Below are 16,511 nucleotides of genomic sequence, written 5' to 3'. Positions count from 1 at the left end.
TGCCCAGTGCCCAGTCCAGAGCCAAGCCATGGAGCAGTGCCAAGTGACCAACAGGAGGCATGTGACAGCAAGACGAGATAAAAACCAAGGGTGTGACCAGAAAAGGACCTTTCAGAGACCAACCCCTTGGTTCATCTGCCTAGGTCTGGTCTCATAGATCCACAGTCCTGAGAAAGCCCCTAGGGGTCGCCGGCTAGACTGAGAGAGGTTCCAGCCATTCTAGAAATTATTCAAACAACCAAAGTAAAAGAAAAAGGAAAAATATCTCTGAGGGGGGGAGGAGGTTTCAGAGGGTCAGCATCTCTCTCTGGCATCTCTCCCTACCCGGGCAAAGCAGCCCCTTCCACTGGCCACTCAGCACTTCCCGTGCCCTCTGACCCTCACACCCAGCCTGCCTCCTGGGACTCCCATTGGGGCTACCGGCTGTTCCCCCTCCCCCAAAGAACTGCCCTCCACCTGGTCCCTCCAACCTCTGGCAGCTGCATTCTCTCTGCATTTAACTCAACCTCTTCCCAAGGTGCCCGGAAAGGGGCCTCCACCCTACTCTGAGAGGCCCTTGTCAGGACCACCAAACTGTCTCCTGGAAAGAAAGAAAAGAAGAGTTTTACTGGCAGAAAGCAGAAAGCAATGGCCCTTTTCCTGAAGGTAGATGAGGGGAGAAGGGAAGAAGGCTACTGCCTCCTCAGGAGCCCACCACACTCACCCACCCCTGCTGGGGGGCACCCTGGCAAACCTCTGCCAGCCCAGCCCTCACCTGACAGCTGAGCCCCTGCCCTAAGGCAGGCTTCCCGAAAGGAAAGGTGCCAGTCACACCAGGGTCAGACTTGCAAGGACCTTACAGGTGTACCCCAAGGATGCTGAGACGAGCAAGGCCCATCCCAGGCAGTGCTGGCCTCTGGGTCGACCGGGGTGTGCCCCTCCAGGAAACCAGAGTACCCACACCCAGCCCAGGCCAGTGCTGGGCCCCACTGTGAATGGTCGGGAAGCTTCATGGTATTGGGTAAGGGTACCCTAAGTCCTGAGGGGGGCGGAACGGGATCACCTCGATATATTAATACAATTGAAAGAGAAGAATGAGGCCCAGAGAGGGGCAGCTACTCGCCCAAGGTCACACAGCGAGGCCCCAGACGCACTCAGACCTCCTGCCTCCCAGCCTCTGGCTCTCAGAACCCTACTTTTGAGTCAGGGTTCTAGAAATGCCAGAGTGCAAAAACCGCCACCCTCAACCCACACACACCCCCAGCCCCCTTACCTCTCGGACCGCAGTGGGCCCTGCCTCAGAGCCGGCTCTTGGGCGGGGCGCTCAGCGGGAAGGGCTAGGCTGGGCCGGACTAGGTCAGGGCGAGTCTTCTGCTCCCACCCCGGGTGGGGACGCCCTCCCGGTCCTGGACCGCGGGGATGCTACCTTCACTGCGAAGTCCAGTCTTCCTACCCTGCTCTGCACTAGCGGGTAGGTACCCAGAGAGCTGGCTCTGCGGCGCGGCCGCGGGGCTGCAAGGAGAAACCGGGGGAGGGGCGAGGTGCGGGAAACAGGGCGGAGTCGAAACGGGGGACACCCCGTGCGCCGCCACTCGGGCTGCGTCCCCTTTAAGGCTAGCCGGGCTGAGTGCTGGCGAGGGCGGGGCAGGGAGCTGGGCGGCTCACCGCAAGGCCTCTTGGGAGATGGAGTTCGCGCCCGGCGCGATAAGACCCAAGGCACCCAGGGGGAACTACGAGTCCCAGAACACAGCGCGCGGATACTGGGCCGCCACGCCCCTGGGCTGGGCGCCGGCCCTCCGCCCCCCTTGCAAAGCTGCGCTGGCCGATCGCGGAGGGGAGGCTGCAAAGCGAGGGCAGGAGGTGGGTGCAGCGCGGTAGGTGCTAAGCGATCGGGGGAGCGGGGCCCGAGGACTGTCGGAGGGAGGACGCAGGCCCAGCTGGATACCTGTCCTACGTGAGAAATCCTTTGTGGGCGACTCTAGCCTCGCCTTTCTCATCTGTGAAATGGGGATGGCCGCGCCTGTGGCTGCGGGGAAGGGGCGTCTTTCCGGGACTGGGAAGACGAGAGGCAGAGCTATAAAAGGGGCGGAACTGCTGGGAGGAGCCGGGGTGGATGGCAGTGGTAGGAAAAGCCCGGATAATGAAGGTCGGGGTTGGGGGGGGACAGGAGTGTGGGAGGAGTCTGGTGGATGGGGCGAAGGGGGCGGGGTCTCTAGGTGCGAAGGGAACATGTGTCAGGTCGGGAAAGCAGCTCTCGGGAGGGGTACCGGGTGCCGAGAAAGCCAATGAAGTAAGGCTGGGTTGGACTGGGGGTGGGGGGGCACAGTGATGAAAGGGACCCCTACCGGCTCTGCAGAGGCCAGGGTAGGCAGCGCTACTTTGTGAGCGAGAACCAGTGGATACGCAGAACATCGTCCATTCCTCGTGATAGAAATAAACAGCCACCCCTTGACCTCAGTGCGTCACACACATGATCTCATTCAGCTCTCACATCCTATAAAGTAAAGGCGTCACCATATCTGCGTACAGGTGAGGAACAGGAGGCTCAGACAAGTAGAGCATTCGGGACTCCTTGCGAAAGAGACCCTGCTTAACCCAGCACTCCAGAGGCAGATGTTTAGTCTGGAATGGGTGTCGGGGGGAAAAAAGGTTGTTTGTTGTTGGGCTGTTTTTTAAATTATCTTTACTTTCCTATCTTCTTCATTTCTACTCTATTTTTAAGTATACATTGAATGGTCACCAACTATCAGCTCCACTGTGCTATAGCATTCTAGAATTCATCCCACCACCTATAAGCACTCTCGTATCTTTACCTCAGTTTCCTCCCCATTTCCAACTGTTGGCACCAGCTGTCGCACTCTCCACTGTTTAGCGTCCATGGATGACAAGGTCATAAAGTATGTGTTTTCCAGTGCCTAACCTATTTCACGTACCATTATTTCCTCCAGGTTTGTCCATGTTGCTTCAAATGATTTGTCCTTTTTATGACCGAATAATATTCCATTGTGTACATATACCATTTTTTTATGCATTCATCCATTGACCAACACAGGTTGATTCTGTCTTGGCTATTATGAAGCGCGCTGCAGTAAACATGGGAGTGCATACATCTCTTCGAAATACTGATTTCCTTTCCTTTCCTTACTGGGTATATATCCAGTAGTGGAATTACTGGGTCATGAGTTTTCTGAGGAATCTCATTACTGTCTTTCATAATGGTTGTACTAATTTACATTCCCACCAATCATGTGTCTTAAGAGCTCTTTCTTGGGTGGGGCTGGCACTTGGGGTAGTGGTTAAAGGCACTGGATTCCCACAGAGCCAACCAGGGTTCAAGTCCCAGACCTGGTGGCTTGCTTTATCACTTTCCCTCTCTCTTACACTCCCTGTCTCTCTCTGTTCAAACTAGAAAATAAAACTAACAATAAATAAAGTTAAATAAAAAATAATTATTTTGGGACCAGCAGTTAGCATAATGGCTATGTCGCTGGACTCCCACGTAGTCGACCGCGGTTCACAACCTGGACCCGGTGGCTTAGACTCACACCGGGCACATGTTTGTGCGTGCCCAAGATCCCAAGAGGAGAATGGAGGAGAAGGGATTGCGGTGTGGCTATCCCCCCTGGGGGGTGATTTCTCGCTTTCTATCTCTCTGTCTCTGTCTGGCGAGCACACGCGCCCTCTCCAAAAAAAGAAAAAAGAATTCTTTTAAAAAAAAGAGTTCTTGGGGACCAGCAGGTGGCATGGTGGTTAAGGCGCTGGACACTCCCACATGGCTGACTATGGTTCAACTCCTAGACCGGGTGGCTTGCTTTCTCACTTTTTCTCTCTCTCTGTCTCTCTCTGGTCAAATTAAAATAAGTGAAAGAATAATTAAATTAAATTAAATAATTCTTTAAAAAAAAAAGAGAGAGTTCTTTTTTGGGGCCAGCAGGTGGCATGGTGGTTAAGGGCACTGGACTCCCATGTGGCCAACCACGGTTCGAGTCCCAGCCCTGACAACTTGCTTTTTCACTTTCCCTCTCTCTCTCACTCTGTTCCTCTCTGATCAAATTAAAATAAATACATACATACATACATACATAAAGTTAAATAATTCTTAAAAAGAATTCCTTCTGTACAACTTAGTCTTTGATTTTTTTACTAGCCATTCTAACTAGGGTAAGGTGATACCTGACTGTAATTTTGATTTACAATTCCCTGATGATGAGTGATGTGAGCATTTTTTTCACAGGCTCACTAGCCATTTGTTTTTTGGGGTTTTTTTTTTAATAATTATTTTATTTACCTTTATTTAATTTGACCAGAGAGGGACAGAATGAAAGAGAGAAAGACAGACAAAGTGAGAAAGCAAGCTGCCAGGTCCAAGACTCAGACCACAGTTAGCCATGTGGGAGTCAAGTGCCCTTAACCACCATGCCACCTGCCAGCCCCTCACTAGCCATTTGTAATGCCTTCTTTCAAAAACTATTCAGATTGGGACCAACAGATGGTGTAATAGTTAGGTTGCTGAACTCCCAAGTAGTCGACCACAGTTCAAGTCCCGGACCCAGTGGCTTAAACTCATACCAGGAGCGTGTGTGTGTCCAAGATCCCAAGAGGAGAATGGAGGAGAAGGGACTACGGCGTGGCCATCCCCCCCCCGGGGGGGGGGTGATTTCTTGCTTTCTGTCTCTACTTCTCTCTCTTTCCATCGAGCGCATGTGCCCTATAGCAAAAAAGAATCAGATTGAAGATAGATTTTTTTTTTTTTTTTTTTTGCTTTAAGGTGTGTGCACTCACCAGAGAGAGACAGGGACAGAGAAGGAGGTAAAGCAAGAAATCACACCTCAAGGGGTGGCCATGTCACAATCCCTTCTCCTTCATTCTCTCAGTATTTCAAGCGTGCACGCAAATACGCCTGGTGTGTTTTTCAAGCTGCCAGGTCTGGAACTGGAACTGCAGTTGGCTACAGCCACCTCAACCACCATACCACCAGCTGGCTTGATTGTCCTTGTGTTTTGTTTTGCTATAGGGCATGTGCACTTGCTGGGGAAAGAGAGAGAAAGTGAGAAATCAACCCATGGGAAGGATGGCCACACCACAATCTATTCTTCTTTTGGGATTTTGGGCATGTATGCACATACAACTGGTGTGATTTTCCACCCACCAGAGCCAGGATTTGAGTCGCAATCAACATCGGAGTATTGCGCTTTAATCACCATGCCACCTGCTGGTTCCCGCACACTTCAAATTGGATTGTTTAGGGTTTTTTTGCTGGTGAACTGCTTTAGTTCCTTATGTATTCCAGTTATTAATCCTTTGTCAAGTGTATAACTTGCAAGTATTTTCTCCCATTCTGTAGGTTATCTCTCTATTCTGTTGTATACTATAGTCCATTGTCATCATTATTCTTTTAGTTACTCAAATTATCCCAGTTTGATCTGTGGGAGTATTATGAGGTCAACTTCTGTGTCCTTTTGACATGACTTCATTAGTTTTTTACTGCTTCATTCTTATAAGAAGATAAGGTTTAGGCTTACCTTGAACTTTTTCTGTCAAAGTCCTAGAACCATCACTTTCTCCAGAAAAGTGCTATTGGGTCGCTTTTGAGTGAGCAGAGCTGGGAAATGACATATTAGGAAAATAGATTATTTTCATTACTTAGCAGGTTTATAGCTATTACAACAACTGTTCCTCACTGGCAGTGCAGAAGGGGTAGATTGTGTGGGAAGTAACAGTTCATTATAGAAGTGACAATAGTTTATTACATCATCAGAAAAGTCATGACGCATTTTTGCATAGACACAGAAAACTACGACATGACTTTTCCGAAGACCCAAACAGGAAAAGAGAAAATTGCATAGAAAGAGCCCGTACCTTCTCTTAAGCTCCCTTATGCATAGGCTGTTGGCTAAGACAGCTGTGGTGGTTCCAGTCTCCTGCTGGAGACTTAGGTCGCCTGCTGAAGACTTAGTTTGGAGAAGACCCCAGCCTGCCTCCAGAGGACAGGTTCTCTGAAGGGTGTTTAGACATGGAACTTCCCAGAGGCCAGGATTTGGAGGTGACAAATGCACGTGAATACCTGGATGAGGGATACACCTTGAGTCTGGCTCAGATTGTTTATGAAATAAAGATCACATGATCTGTTGTGCCTGGGTCTAGGATTTGTTGTAAGAGCAACATCTAATTATTTTTAGAGCTGGATCTGTGGCTCAGCAGTAATGCCCTGCTTAAGAAAAGGCAGATCTGGGATCAGCAGTTGGCGTAACGGCTATTTTGCTGGACCCTCAGCAACTGTGGTTCAAGTCCCGGACCTGGTGGTTTAAACTCACACCGGGCGCGTGTGCATGCATGCCCAAGGTCCCAAGAGGAGAATGGAGGAGAAGGGACTGTGACATGGCCATCCCCCCAGGGGGTGATTTCTCACTTTCTATCTCTCTGTCTCTTTCTGTCTTTCTGGCAAATGCACGTGCCCTATAGCAAAAGCCTCTCCAAAAAAAAAAAAAGGAAAGGAAAGAAAAGGCAGATCTGGGACCACTGGACTCTCACATGGCTGACTATGGTTCAAGTCCTGGCCCTGGCAGCTTGCTTTCTCTCTTTCTCGCTCTCTCTTTTTCTCTGTTCCTCTGGTCAAATTTAAAATGAGTGAATAAATCAATAAAGTTAAATAAATAAACCACAAATTTATTTTTTTTTTAAAGAAAGAAAGAAAGCAGATCCTACCAGGCTGCAACATTCAAATCCACAGCCTGGTCAACATGAAACATGCCAGGCATGTGTACAAAGGCCTAAGACTGGAAGAAGGGGATCACGGCCTGACCAGACCCTACAAGGGGTGCCTGTTTCTCTCTCATGCGCACATTCTGTCATGAATAAAGAAAGTAATATATATATATACTTTTTATTAATTCCTAGGCATTTACTTCAAACACATTACAAAATTCTTCCATTTTCATTGTTTTAATTCCACAATTTAAAATATCATTGCTCCCTGATCATATTTACTATATTACACAAAGAAATCTCTTTTTCAAATATTTGGTTATCACCCATTGATTCTTTCAGAATAAAATTTTAATTTTTTTTTTTTGAGAGATTTTTGCTATAGAGCACATGCACTCACTGGAGAGATAGAGAGAGACACAGAAAGCTAGAAATCTCCCCCGAGGAAGGATGGCTATGCCGCAATCCTTTCTCCTCCATCTCCTCTCAAGATTTTGGACATGCATGCACACACTCGTGGTGCGAGTTTGAAGCCCCTGGGTTCAGAACTTGAACCACAGTCAATTAGGTGGGAGTCCAGCAACATAACCATTATGCTGTCTGCTGGCCCCAAAATTTTAATTTTTTTTGATCTTTTGAGAAAAAATATTGGATTTGGATTAGGATACTGTAACAAGTAAAATTAATTGTAGAAGAACAACTTCAGTATCTTTCATCTTCCTCTCAGAAGCATCATAGCTCTCTATTACATTCTATTTATGCTTCTTAAAGAAATGCCATAAGTTGTGTGATTGACTGGGCACAGGCTTAGGAGAAAGGCTTCACCTTCAATTCTGGTTCTGCCACTCCTACCTCTGTCATCTTTTTGGCTTTGTTTTTTAGAGAATTATTTATTTTACTTATTTTAATTTGATCAGATTGAGAGAGGGGGGGAACATGAGAAAGCAAGATGCCAGGTCCAGGACTCAAACTATGGTCAGCCATGTTGGAGTCCAGCGCCTTAACCACCACGCCACCTACTGACTCCTAGCTCTGAGATTTTAACCAGCTGTTTTCACAACCCTGGCTTCAACTTTAATATGCTAAAAACTGAAGTGATTATCATTCTCACTTCACAGCATCAGTGTGTCTTTTGTTTTTTAATATTTATTTATTTAATTCCATTTGTTACTATTATTTCTGTTATTTTTATTTTGACCAGAGGAAGACAGAGAGAGGGAAAGTGGGAAAACAAGCTGCCAGGTCTGGGATTCATACCATAGTTAGCTATGTGGGACTCCAGCACCTTAACTAACACGTTTGCTGCTGGCCCCAGTGTGTCATTTTAATAAGCTAAACTACAGGAAAATGCCTCACGTAGCTCAGGGAGTGTCACTGGTACTCAGGAAATGCTGATTCTCCATCCCCTGGTTTTTTGGTTTCTTTGTTTTCTTTGCAATAGAATATGTGCACTCACCAAATGGAGAGAGGGAAAGTGAGAAATTATACACACACACACACACACACACACGAGGGGGGGGTGGCAGGGAGGTGGCCACACCCAATCCCTTCTCCCTCTTCCTCCTGAGATTTTGGGCATGTACATACATGTCCTATGTAATTTTCAAGCCGTCAGGTGTGGGGCTTGAACCAGAGAGATAGCTATTTGGTATCTACCTGCTATGATTCACATGCCACCTGCTGGCCCACCATACCCTGGTTTTTTCATAGGTCCAAATCAAATTTAGATGACAGAGTTGAGAGGTAGGAGAGAGGCAAGTAAGACCTTCTCCAAAGGCCTTGACAGCTAAATGCCAAAAAAAAAAAAAGGTATTATTTAGAGCTCACACATTGTAGTTAGACAGGCCCCGGCTTTAATCATGCTCTGCTTTAAGCCAGTGGCCTGACATCTCTGAGCCTCAGTTTCTCCTTGTTAAAATGGAGGTAATACATATCTTAGGACGTGTTAGGGGGCTTAAATGAGTTAACTTTTGTAAGGTGCCTTGCAACGACTTTGCTCTACGGGATGTACTCAGAGTATTTGCTGTTTCCTTGAGGCCTTCAGGGACCGTGGATGCCAGGACACAGTTTCAAAGGAAGAAACTAGAGTGGTGTCTTGGCTGCCCTGACAGGACATCGCTCACCAGTTGCTACCATCTGTGTCACAAATAGAGGTTGCACAGAGTGGCTTTCAGGCCCCAGACTATAATCACCCTCCCTAGGCTGGGCACCCTCTCATGTCCGCAGCAACTCCAGGCACCCAGCACCCTGGCCTCCCCTAACTTGTCAGGGGTCCCAAGAGCAGCATGGCGTAATCTCCTGTTTGACACCAGTGGTGTTCTCAGGGATGCAGCTGAGGCTGATCATCTTCCTGGTTCTTTTCAAGGCAATATGTACAATAGATTAGAATTTAGATTTACCTCTAAGTCTCCAGCTTATGACACATTACCCAGACACAGTGGAGGATTTATTTTCCACTTCTTGGCTCAATAAACATCCCCCATTTACCGTTTCTAAGCTGGCTTTTATTTTTTTTTTAAGAACTATTTTATTTAATTTTATTTATTGTCATTATTTTATTTTATTTTTTTGAAGTTGACCATGTAGGAGTCCAGCCACTTCAACCACCATGCCACCTGCCAGCCCCTCCCTCTAAGCAGACTCTTAAAACCTGGCTTTTTGGGAGGCCAGCAGGTGGCATGGTGGTTAAGGCAGCTGGACCCCACATGGCTGACTGCATGGTTCAAATCCTGAATCCAGCAGCTTGAAAAACATGCCAGGTGTGTGTGCATACCCCAAATCCCAAGAGGAGTTTGAAGGAAAAGGGATTGCAGCATGTCCATGCCCCCAGGGGATGCTATCTTACTTTCCTTCTCTGTCTCCAGTGAGCTCATGGGCCCATTCCAAAAACACAAACAAACAAACAAAAAGCCCTGGCTTTTATTCTGCTGCTTCATCATTAGACATCTTGAGTTGCTATTAAAGTGGGAAGGTCAGACTTCTCAGCGTACTTGTCCTGTGCCCAACCTGGAGGGGCTCTGGGCCATCCTGGGACCCTGTCCTCAGATGTGAGTGGATAGGGCCTCAGGTCACAGTGGACCACCCCAGTCTGGGATGGACAGGGGATAAGGGCGTGTACGCATCTCTTACTCATGTCAGAGGCCCATAGTCGTGAGGGGAAGTAGGCAGAGGTGTTGGACATCAGGTCCCAGGTCCTCTGCAGACTGGCTCCGTAACCTTGAGCAGCCTCGATGGAGATAATGGTATTGGAGAGGAGGGGAAATGGCTCCCCTGTACCCTTTGAGGTTCTTTAGCTGGACTACAAATTAAATTGATGTACAACAGATTAACGAGAAAAAAAAGCTTAATTCTGTATATATGCAAAGAAATCCCACAAAGATGAGAAACTTGAAGAGCCACATAGTGAAAGTTTTATAGTATATTGAGCTATGGAAATAGGGGCTCAGGGCTTCCAGGGAGAGGCAAATTGTGGGAGGGTGAGGAGGAGAGATGTGTGCTGAATTAAGGTTGCCTTGTTATATCAATAAAGGCTCCCGGGTGATGAATGCTTTCTTGGGGCAGCCTTCTTCCCAGTACAGATACCTTTACTAATGAAAATTTCCTTTATTAATAGAGCAACTTTTCAGAGCCATCCTGTGTCTACAGCTTCTTAAAATAGCCAGCTGGAAATAATCAATATGTCACATAAATATACTTTGGGGAGGCACATCCTGGTCTCCTGAAGTCATATTTCAGGGTGGTGTGCCCTGAGCCCCAACGGTCCTGTCTCAGCGGTCAGGAAGACATCGAGGTAGTGTGTGGCAGGCATGTAAGCACAACAATATTGTTCTCTGTACTTTTCTACATATTTCAATTAAAAACAAGTCACTGGGAGAGCTCAGTGAAACCCCCCACATTGTGAAAACAGTTGGTGTATGCTGGGCAGGGGGTGGCTACTCTCTGCTCAAGCAAGCTGCAGAGCAGTGTTTGAAAAGGCTGTTTCAAGAATTCTGAAACTTTCTGGGACCAGCAGTTAGCGTAATGGCTATGTCGTTGGACTCCCATGTAGTCTACCGCAATTCAAGTCCTCTACCCGGTGGCTTAAACTCACGCCAGGCGCGTGTGCATGTGCGCCCAAGATCCCAAGAGAAGAATGGAGGAGAAGGGATTGTGGCGTGGCCATCCCCCCTGGGGGGGTGATTTCTCGCTGTCTATCTCTCTGTCTTTCTGGCAAGCGTGCGTGCCCTATAGCAAAAACCTCTCAAAAAAAAAAAAAAAAAGAATTCTGAAACTTTCTGTTCATTCTTTGTTTGCTACTACTAATCTCAGCCTATCTTCACCAGCTCTACAGTTCTCAGAATCCTGTCATTTGGGGTTTTATGAAGGCTTTATTATGTAGGCACAGTTGCTTACATCACTGGCTGTGGGTGATTAAGTCAATCTCCAGTCCCTCCCTGAGGTGGAGGTGGAGCTGCTGGCAGAGAAGCCTCCAACCCTGTAACCACAGAGCTGTTGCCTCTGCTTTCCAGTTGTCACTCATTAAACCAAACTCAGGAATGGCTGGAAGCTGCTTGTTGTGACTAACAAAAGATGCTCCTTTCACCTTCATTTCAGGAACTGGACACAAAACCAATTATAAGGAGAGAAACTCCTGTTAATCTTATCACTAGAAAATTAGCAAGGGTTTTAGGAACCCTGGCCAAGAGCTGGAGACAAAGAACACAATGTGTATTTCTTATTATGCCTCAGAGCCCTCCCCCGCGCCTCTCCTGACAGTTGCCCAGCACCTACTGTTTGCTATCAGCCGCTATGCAGACCCGTCATTGCTCTCAGAGAACTCACAAACTAAGAACTGCTGTACTGCTTTCCCAAAAAATTTTACCATAACCCACAGTATGAAGACATATCTTATATCATGACCCAGTTCTCTCACACACACACATACACAACTGAAACAAGTTTCACAACACACACAACTGGTGACAGCCCACTCACTGTCTTCATTTCATGACTGGCTAATAGGTCACAATCTTCATTTTCTTATAGAGGCAAAATTTACACACTTAAAATTCACTCTTCTGGACCAGCAGTTGGTGTAATGGCTGTGTCACTGGACTCCCATGGGGTCGACTGTGGTTCAAGTCCCAGACCTGGTGGCTTAAACTCACGCCCGGCGTGTGTGCGTCCATGCCCAAGATCCTGAGAGGAGAATGGAGGAGAAGGGATTGCTACATATCCATCCCCCTTGGGGGGTGATTTCTCATGTTCTGTCTCTCTCTGTCTTTCTGGCGAGCGCACACAAACAAACAAACAAAACAACCTCACTCTTCTTAGGTGTTCCATTATATGAATTTTGACAATCATACTATCATTTGACCACTACCTCATCCAGATACAATATTTCCATCACTCCAAAGTATTCCCTAGGGGATCAGTAGATGGCGTAACAGTTACATCACTGGACTCATACATGGCTGACAATGGCTCAAGTCCCAGACCCGGCAGCTTGAAACTCATGCCAGGTGCATGTGCATGCGTGCCCAAAATCCTAAGAGGAGAATGGAGGAGAAAGGATTGCAGCATGGCCATCCCCAATGGGCGGCGAATTCTCACTTTCTGTCTCTCTGTCTGTCTTTGTCTCTCCAGTGAGTGCACGCACCCTACAGCAAAAATTTCTCTTAAATAAAAATTCCCTATGCTTCCTCGTAACCAATCCCTCTCGGCAACCCAGCCCTTAGCAATCACGAATCTGATTTTTGTCACTATAATTTTGCCTTTTCCAGAATGTTACCTAAATAGATTTATGCACTGTGTAACCTTCTCACATTGACTTCTTTCACATAATGCTTTTGGAATTCGTCTATGCAGTAGTGTGTGTGATCAGTTTCTTTATATTGCTGAGTCATATTCCATTGTATGGAGGGACCACAGTTTGTTTACTTATATTTTAGTTGTTTCTGGGTTTGGGCAATTATAAATAAAGCTACCATTAATATATGCGGTTTTTAAAAATTACTTTATTTTATTTATTATTATTATTATTTTAAGTTTGCTATACGGCATTTGTGCTCACCAAAGAGAGACAGAGAAAGGGAAAGTGAGAAAGCAAGCCACCAAGTCTGGTACTCAAACCACAGTCAGCCATGTGGAAGTCCAACACCTTAACCTCCATGCCAGCCCCGGTCATTTTTCTTTTTAAAAGTTTTTGCTTTAGGGGTTGTGTGCTACCCAGAGAGAGAGACACAGAGACACAGAGAGAAAGTGGAAGATCACCCCCCAACCAGGATGATGACCATGCTGTAATCCCTTCTCCACTCTCTCTAGGAATTTTGGGCACACGATCGCATGCTCCTGGTATGTTTTTCAAGACACAGGGTCCATGAATCAAACCACACAGTCAGATGTGTATAGGTTTTTGCATGGGTGTATGTCTCCAGTCCTCTGGGATCACTGAATCATGGGATGATTACAAGCCAAACTATTGATACTTTCCACATTGGTTGTCTTATTTTGTATTATCACCAACTGTGTATGGGAGTTTCTGTTGCTCTTTCATTAAGAATGTAGTAGTTTTTTGTTGTTGTTTTGTTTTTTGTTTTTAATGTTTTTGCCCTAAGGTATGAGAGGGAAAGTGAGAAGTCACCCTCCAGGGGAATGGTCCCACAGCATTCCCTTCTCTTCCATTCTCCTCTTAGGATTTTGGGCATGCATGCACTCACCACCGGCATGATTTTCAAGCCATTGTGTACGAGACTCCAACTGCAGTCAGTCATGTTGGAGTCTAGCACCTTAGCCACTATGCTACCTGCTGGCCCCATAGTATTTTAACTGGGTTTTGTGTGTGTGTGTGTGTGTGTGTGTGTGTGTGTGTTTTTGGGGGGGGGGTTGTTTGTTTGTTTGTGTTTGTTTGGAGAGGATTTTGCTGTAGGGCACATGCATTCATCAGAAAGACAGAAACAGACAGAAAGTGAGAAATCACCCTCCCAGAGGGATGGCCATGCTGCAATCCCTTCTCTACTCACCTCTTGGGATCTTGGGCACACACGCACATGTGACCAGCATGAGTTTAAGCCACCGGGGCCGGGACTCAAACCGCAGTTGACTATGTGGGAGTCTAGCTAGGTAGCTATTACGCCAACCGCTGGTCCAATCTTAACTATTTTAATGATCTAATGTTCTAGATGTGAAAATTAATGATGTTGAACATGTTTTCATGTGATTGTCATCTGTTTATCCTGTTTGGTAAAGTATCTGTTTAGCACTTTGACCCATTTTTTAAGTTAGTTTGCTTCTTTTTTCTTACTGAATTTTGAGAGTTCTTTTTATATTCTGGTTAACAATCCTTTAACAGACAGATGTCTTTCAAATGTTTTCTAGTTTGTGCCTTATTCTTTCATCTTTTTTAAATAATTATTTTAACTTTATCTATTTATTTAAATTTGACCAGAGAGAGAGAAAGAGAGAGAGAGAAAGCACACAGCCAGGTCTGGGACTCAAACCGCAGTCAGCCATGTGGGAGTCCAGCACCCTTAACCACCATGCTACCTGCCAGCCCCCTCTTTCATTTTCTCAACAGTGTCTTTTGAAGAGCCAAGTTTTTCATTATGACAAACTATAACATAGTTTGTCATTTTTTTTAAATACCTTGTTCCTTTTGGGCCCTAAGAAATCTTTGCCTAGTCCAGAGTAACAAAGATTTTCTACTGAAAGTTTATTAGTTTTTGGTTTTATAATTTGGTCCGTCATCCATTTTGAGTTAATTTTTATAAAGTTTACTTTATTCATTTTCAAGGACATGTGCACGTTATGAGAGAGAGAAGCACCCTCAGTAGGGTCTCATCATGCCCAGTCCCCCTTTCTTAGCTTCAAGCTCCTCAGGATCTTGGGAACGCCTGTGTCTGGCCTGTTTTCAAGCCAGTCCTGGGATTTGAACCTTCAGTGAGCCATGTGGCTTCTGGCACTGTAGTTCAGTTTGCAACTGTTTTTGCCACCAAGCTCAGCAATTGAGTTTGTGTTTTATACATGAGAGATGGGTCAGAGTCCTTTTTCACGCCCATATGGATGTCCAGTGATCTGCATGTGATGAAGCCAGAGAGGAAAGCCCTTTGCAGAGCAGAGCATTACATGATGGACTGAGGAGTGCTGCTAGAGAGGGCTGTGCAAGGTACCCCAGAGCTGTTACGAGGAGAATATTGGGACCAGCAGATGGTGAAATGGTTACCTCGCTGGACTCCCACATAGTCGACCGCAGTTCGAGTTCCATACCTGGCAGCTTATAACTTACACAGGGCATGTATATGTGCATGCCTAAAATCCCGAGAGGAAGGAGGAGGAGAAGGGATTGTGGTGTGGCCATCCCCCCCAGGGTGTGATTTCTTGCTTTCTGTCTCTTAGTCTCTCTCTGTCTCTCCACCAAGCATGTGTGCTCTATAGCAGAAACTCTCTTTAAAAAAAATAATAAGAGGAGAGCATTAACTGAGTGGAGATTTGGGGCAGCCTTACAAAAGCAGTGCTCATAGGCTAGCCCTTGAAAACTGACTGCAGAGAAAGTAGACAGGTGCTATAAGGTCAACAAAGGCCAGGCAGGGACAGTGTGAGGGTGACTTGGTGCTATCTGCAGTGCCAGAGTTGGAGTGCACAGGAAGCAGGGTTAGAGACAACAGTGGAGGAACAAAGTGGATTGGGCTGGAATAGTGCTTCAGGAAGGTCAGCCTGTGGACCAAGATGGAAGGTAGATGAAGGCAGGAAGCCAAGTGAGGATGTAGAGTGTACAGGGATCAGGGATGGGTCCTGAGCTCCAGAAGCAGCCATTGGGATGGGTTCAAAGAGACAGAGTCAAGACAAATTGTAGGGCACAGCAGAAACACTACACTTCCATGCTGAAGCTATGGGGAAGGTCCAGGTTCACATTCTAATGGGCTCCCCATATGCACCAGGCACATGTGCGTGTCCTTGATCTTGACTGGCTGAGGCTGCGATTGGACTGGCGTGAAGCCCTACTAGGGACCTCTCTCTCTCTCTCTCTCTCTCGCTCTCTCTCTCTCTCTTTCTCTCTCTCTTCCTCCCAAGGAAGAAGTAACTGGGAACACTTGGGGGGGCTGCAGCTCAGTAACATTAGTTTATCACCACCTGACTGCAAACCCTCCGCCATGCACATGATGTTCTTTGCCTCCCCCCAAAAAGTGCTGGTCCTGCACTGTCATACTGTTATGCCTTTGGTGACAGGACCTATGGATTTATGATGGACACCATGGCCTACTTTCCCCAAAGGACCAGGAACCAGGATGTCGTGCTGGGGTCAGGGGTGGAAGGGTGGGTGCACTGCTGCTGTGCAAGCAAGGAATAGGATTTTGAGGATCCCTGGCCGTGCCCTGTGGCTATTGGCCACCTCCCCCACTCACTACCCACAGTGTACTGGGTACTTCAGCATTAATGAACAGAGGAGATTCAGGGCCTGCAGCCCAGGAAACTATCAGGAAAGATAGCCTAGTCCCTGATCCTGTGTTGAGCAACTACAGAGCCTGGGCCTGAAATCTAATGTGTTTTTTTGGAGTTGGGGAGGTCCCCAAGGAGAAAGAAAGACTGAAACTGGAATATGCAAATTACTATTCTGAAAAGAGAAGGCATTGGAGAATAGGGTCTTGAAAAGAGGGAAACGAGAGGGAACCAGCAGTTAGTGTAATGGCTATATCGCTGGACTCCCACATAGTCGACCGTGGTTCGCGTCCCGGACCCGGTGGCTTAAAACTCACGCCGGGCGCGTGTGCGTGTGTGCCCAAGATCCCAAGAGGAGAATGGAGGAGAAGGGATTGCGGCGTGACCATCCCCTCTGGGGGGTGATTTCTCGC

General features: G+C 46.9%; 1 protein-coding gene across 2 annotated transcripts in view; it reads left to right on the top strand.

Moving 5' to 3' along the window:
- The first annotated feature begins 1,774 nt into the window (after window positions 1–1,774).
- Window positions 1,775–16,511, top strand: part of KCTD21 (potassium channel tetramerization domain containing 21) — a 19,632-nt gene continuing 4,895 nt past the window's right edge. Inside the window, exon 1 of one of the 2 annotated variants that reach the window (XM_006161899.2) lies at window positions 1,775–1,839. The gene's annotated coding sequence lies outside the window, so the exon portion shown is untranslated. Of the gene's footprint in view, window positions 1,854–16,511 lie in introns of both variants that reach the window. The other variant, XM_014593010.2, reaches the window with a different exon arrangement.

Source organism: Tupaia chinensis, unplaced genomic scaffold (assembly GCF_000334495.1).
Source record: "Tupaia chinensis unplaced genomic scaffold, TupChi_1.0 Scaffold139431_1, whole genome shotgun sequence".
Taxonomy (NCBI): Eukaryota; Metazoa; Chordata; class Mammalia; order Scandentia; family Tupaiidae; genus Tupaia; species Tupaia belangeri.
This window is presented reverse-complemented; position numbering and strand designations above follow the sequence as displayed.